Raw genomic sequence first — 6,000 nt, forward strand, 5'->3', positions numbered from 1 at the left:
TGTTTTGGCCTCTCTCGTCAACAGGTTCAACATCCCAGTGACCAGTCTCGCCAGACCCCTCTACATCAATTGTGTAAACAATGAAAGATTGGACTGTACCATAAGTTTCCGCACGGAGCCCCTTCTAATGTGCATCGGACCTCATCACGAGAAGATTGAATTTTTGGTCCTCCCCAATTGCACTTCCGAAATCCTCCTTGGACTACCCTGGCTTCAACTCCATTCCCCAACCCTGGATTGGTCCACTGGGGAGATCAAGAGTTGGGGGCCCTCTTGTTTCAAGGACTGCCTAAAACCGGTTCCCAGTACCCCTTGCCGTGACTCTGTGGTTCCCCCTGTAACCGGTCTCCCTAAGGCCTATATGGACTTTGCGGATGTTTTTTGCAAAAAACAAGCTGAGACTCTACCTCCTCACAGGCCTTATGATTGTCCTATTGACCTCCTCCCGGGCACTACTCCACCCCGGGGCAGAATCTATCCTCTGTCCGCCCCAGAGACTCTTGCTATGTCGGAGTACATCCAGGAAAATTTAAAAAAAGGCTTTATCCGTAAATCCTCCTCTCCTGCCGGAGCCGGATTTTTCTTTGTGTCCAAAAAAGATGGCTCTCTACGTCCTTGCATTGACTACCGCGGTCTTAATAAAATCACGGTAAAGAACCGCTACCCCCTACCCCTCATCTCTGAACTCTTTGATCGCCTCCAAGGTGCCCACATCTTTACCAAACTGGACTTAAGAGGTGCTTATAATCTCATCCGCATCAGAGAGGGGGATGAATGGAAAACGGCATTTAACACTAGAGATGGACACTTTGAGTATCTGGTCATGCCCTTTGGCCTGTGCAACGCCCCTGCCGTCTTCCAAGACTTTGTTAATGAAATTTTTTGTGATCTCTTATACTCCTGTGTTGTTGTATATCTGGACGATATCCTGATTTTTTCTGCCAATCTAGAAGAACACCGCCAGCATGTCCGTATGGTTCTTCAGAGACTTCGTGACAATCAACTTTATGCCAAGATAGAGAAATGTCTGTTTGAATGCCAATCTCTTCCTTTCCTAGGATACTTGGTCTCTGGCCAGGGACTACAAATGGATCCAGACAAACTCTCTGCCGTCTTAGATTGGCCACGCCCCTCCGGACTCCGTGCTATCCAACGTTTTTTGGGGTTCGCCAATTATTACAGGCAATTTATTCCACATTTTTCTACCGTTGTGGCCCCTATCGTGGCTTTAACCAAAAAAAATGCCAATCCCAAGTCTTGGCCTCCTCAAGCGGAAGACGCCTTTAAACGGCTCAAGTCTGCCTTTTCTTCGGCTCCCGTGCTCTCCAGACCTGACCCATCTAAACCCTTCCTATTGGAGGTTGATGCCTCCTCTGTAGGAGCTGGAGCGGTCCTTCTACAAAAAAATTCTTCCGGGCATGCTGTTACTTGTGGTTTTTTTTCTAGGACCTTCTCTCCGGCGGAGAGGAACTACTCCATCGGGGATCGAGAGCTTCTAGCCATTAAATTAGCACTTGAGGAATGGAGGCATCTGCTGGAGGGATCAAGATTTCCAGTTATTATTTACACCGATCACAAGAACCTCTCCTATCTCCAGTCTGCCCAACGGCTGAATCCTCGCCAGGCCAGGTGGTCTCTGTTCTTTGCCCGATTTAATTTTGAAATTCACTTTCGGCCTGCCGATAAGAACATTAGGGCCGATGCTCTCTCTCGTTCCTCGGATGCCTCGGAAGTTGAACTCTCTCCGCAACACATCATTCCTCCTGACTGCCTGATTTCCACTTCTCCAGCCTCCATCAGGCAAACTCCTCCAGGAAAGACCTTCGTCTCTCCACGCCAACGCCTCGGAATCCTCAAATGGGGTCACTCCTCCCATCTCGCAGGTCATGCAGGCATCAAGAAATCTGTGCAACTCATCTCTCGCTTCTATTGGTGGCCGACTCTGGAGACGGATGTCGTGGACTTTGTGCGAGCCTGCACTGTCTGTGCCCGGGATAAGACTCCTCGCCAGAAGCCCGCTGGTTTTCTTCATCCTCTGCCTGTCCCCGAACAGCCTTGGTCTCTGATTGGTATGGATTTTATTACAGACCTACCCCCATCCCGTGGCAACACTGTTGTTTGGGTGGTCGTTGATCGATTCTCCAAGATGGCACATTTCATCCCTCTTCCTGGTCTTCCTTCAGCGCCTCAGTTGGCTAAACAATATTTTGTACACATTTTTCGTCTTCACGGGTTGCCCACACAGATCGTCTCGGATAGAGGCGTCCAATTCGTGTCAAAATTCTGGAGGGCTCTCTGTAAACAACTCAAGATTAAATTAAACTTTTCTTCTGCATATCATCCTCAATCCAATGGACAAGTAGAAAGAATTAACCAGGTCTTGGGTGATTATTTACGACATTTTGTTTCCTCCCGCCAGGATGATTGGGCAGATCTTCTACCATAGGCCGAATTCTCGTATAACTTTAGAGTCTCTGAATCTTCCTCCAAATCCCCATTTTTCGTGGTGTACGGCCGTCACCCTCTTCCCCCCCTCCCTACTCCCTTGCCCTCTGGTTTGCCCGCTGTAGATGAAGTGACTCGTGATCTTTCCACCATATGGAAAGAGACCCAAGATTCTCTTTTACAGGCTTCATCTCGCATGAAAAAGTTTGCCGATAAGAAAAGAAGAGCTCCCCCCATTTTTGCTCCCGGAGACAAGGTATGGCTCTCCGCTAAATATGTCCGCTTTCGTGTCCCCAGTTACAAACTGGGTCCACGCTATCTTGGTCCTTTCAAAGTCTTGTGCCAAATTAATCCTGTCTCTTACAAACTTCTTCTTCCTCCTTCTCTCCGTATTCCTAATGCCTTTCATGTCTCTCTTCTTAAACCACTCATCATCAACCGTTTCTCTCCCAAATTAGTTTCTCCCACTCCTGTCTCCGGTTCTTCTGACGTCTTCTCAGTGAAAGAGATACTGGCCTCCAAGACGGTCAGAGGAAAAAGGTTCTTTTTGGTGGATTGGGAGGGCTGTGGACCTGAAGAGAGATCCTGGGAACCTGAGGACAACATCCTAGACAAAAGTCTGCTCCTCAGGTTCTCAGGCTCTAAGAAGAGGGGGAGACCCAAGGGGGGGGGTACTGTTACGCCGAGCGCTCCGGGTCCCCGCTCCTCCCCGGAGCGCTCGCTTCTCTCTCGCTACCGCAGCGCTCCGGGCAGCTCTACTGACCCGGTGCGCTGCGATACCGTCTCCAGCCGGGATGCAATTCGCGATGCGGGTAGCGCCCGCTCGCGATGCGCATCCCGGCTCCCGTACCTGACTCGCTCTCCGTCTGTCCTGTCCCGGCGCGCGCGGCCCCGCTCCCTAGGGCGCGCGCACGCCGGGTCTCTGCGATTTAAAGGGCCACTGCGCCGCTGATTGGCGCAGTGGTTCCAATTAGTGTGTTCACCTGTGCACTCCCTATTTATACCTCACTTCCCCTTCACTCCCTCGCCGGATCTTGTTGCCATTGTGCCAGTGAAAGCGTTTCCTTGTGTGTTCCTAGCCTGTGTTCCAGACCTCCTGCCGTTGCCCCCGACTACGATCCTTGCTGCCTGCCCCGACCTTCTGCTACGTCCGACCTTGCTTCTGTCTACTCCCTTGTACCGCGCCTATCTTCAGCAGTCAGAGAGGTTGAGCCGTTGCTAGTGGATACGACCTGGTCACTACCGCCGCAGCAAGACCATCCCGCTTTGCGGCGGGCTCTGGTGAAAACCAGTAGTGACTTAGAACCGATCCACTAGCACGGTCCACGCCAATCCCTCTCTGGCACAGAGGATCCACTACCTGCCAGCCGGCATCGTGACACCTCCATTCCAAACAAATTCTCTCTCCAAAACCCCAATGGCGCTCCTTCTCTTCTGAGCATAGTAGTTTACCCGCAGAGCACTTTACATCCACATATAGGGTATTTCCATACTCAGAAGAAACGGGGTTACAAATTTGGGGGGGCATTTTCTCATATTACCTCTTGTAAAAATGGTAAGTTTGGGGGGAAAAATGCATTTTAGTGAAAACATTTTTTTTTCATTTACACATCTGACTTTAACAAAAAGTCGTCAAACATCTGTGGGGTGTTAAGTCTCACTGTACCCCCTGTTACGTTCATTAAGGGGTGTAGTTTCCAAAATAATATGCCACTTGTTTGTTTCTGAGCATTGTAGTGGGCCCGCAGTGCATTTGACGTCCACACATGGGGTATTTCCATGCTCAGAAGAGATGGGGTTACAAATTTTGGGGGGCATTTTCTCCTATTACCCCTTGTAAAAATGTTAAATTTGGGGGGAAAACCAGCATTTTTAGTGGAAAAAAAAATTATTTACACATCCAACTTTAACAAAAAGTCGTCAAAAACCTGTGGGGTGTTAAGGCTCCTGATATCTTCCAAAACTAAAAACATGTCAACTTTATGATGCAAACATAATGTAGACATATTGTATATGTGAATCAATATATAATTTATTTGGTATGTCTATTTTCCTTACAAGCAGAGAGCTTCAAAGTTAGAAATTTTTTTGAAATTTTCACCAAGAAATGGTGCAAGTATCGACAAATTTTATCACTATGTTAAAGATAAATATGTCACGAAAAAACAATCTCTAAATCAAATTCATAAGTAAAAGCATCCCATAGTTATTAATGCTTAAAGTGACAGTGGTCAGATGTGCAAAAAACGATCTGGTCCTTAAGGTGAAAATGGGCTTGGTCCTTAAGGGGTTAAAGGGGTACTCTGGTGGAAAAACATTTTTTTTTTAATCAACTAGTACCCAAAAATTTTACATATTTGTAAATTAATTCTATAAAAAAAATCTTAAGGCTTCCATTACTTATCAGCTGCTGAATACTACAGAGGAAATGCTCTCTGCTGACACCTCTGTCCATTTTAGGAACTGTCCAGAGCAGCATATGTTTGCTATGGGGATTTTCTCCTGCTCCGGACAGTTCCTGACATCGACAGAGGTATCAGCAGAGAGCACTGTGGAAAGACAGAAAAGAAATCCAAAAAGAAAATAATTTCCTCTGTAGTATTCAGCAGCTAATAAGTACTGGAAGGATTAAGATTTTTCAATAGAAGTATTTTACAAATCTGGCAACGAGGAAAGAATGAAGGATGGCACTCACCCAGATGGAAGCTTCAAATATTCTTTATTGTACAAACACGGTGGCGGTGTCAGACAGGTGAACATACAGGAACGCCGAGAGCCTAAGCGTGCATTTAACAGCTGTGTCGTACTTCGGTACTTCGTCAGACCAACAAATCTGTTTAACTTTTTGCCACCAGTTGATTTAAAAGAAAAAAAGTTTTCCACCGGAGTACCCCTTTAATCCCTTAAGGACCAGGCCCATTTCGGCCTTAAGGACCAGAGCGTTTTTTTGCAGTTAGTGGTAAATTTCATCGATACTTGCATAATTTCTTGGTGAAAAATTCAAAAATTTGATGAAAAAATAGAAAATTTAGCATCTTTCTAACTTTGAAGCTCTCTGCTCGTAAGGAAAATAGACATTCCAAATAAATTATATTTTGATTCACAAATACAATATGTCTACTTTATGTTTGCATCATAAAGTTGACATTTTTTTTTACTTTCGGAAGACATCAGAGGGCTTCAAAGTTCATAAGCAATTTTCCAATTTTTCACAAAATTTTCAAAATCAGAATTTTTCATGGACCAGTTCAGGTTTGAAGGGGATTTGAAGGGCTTTCTTATTAGAAATACCCCATAAATGACCCAATTATAAAAACTGCGCCCCTCAAATTATTCAAAATGACATTCAGTAAGTGTGTTAACCCTTTAGGTGTTTCACAGAAATAGCAGCAAAGTGAAGGAGAAAATTCAAAATCTTAATTTTTTACATTCGCGTGTTCTTGTAGACCCAGTTTTTGAATTTTTACAAGGGGTAAAAGGAGAAAAATCCTCTCAAAATGTGTTACCCAATTTCTCTCGAGTAAGGAAATACCTCATATGTGGATGTCACGTGTT

The sequence above is a fragment of the Hyla sarda genome, chromosome 12, assembly GCF_029499605.1.
Source record: "Hyla sarda isolate aHylSar1 chromosome 12, aHylSar1.hap1, whole genome shotgun sequence".
Lineage (NCBI taxonomy): Eukaryota > Metazoa > Chordata > Amphibia > Anura > Hylidae > Hyla > Hyla sarda.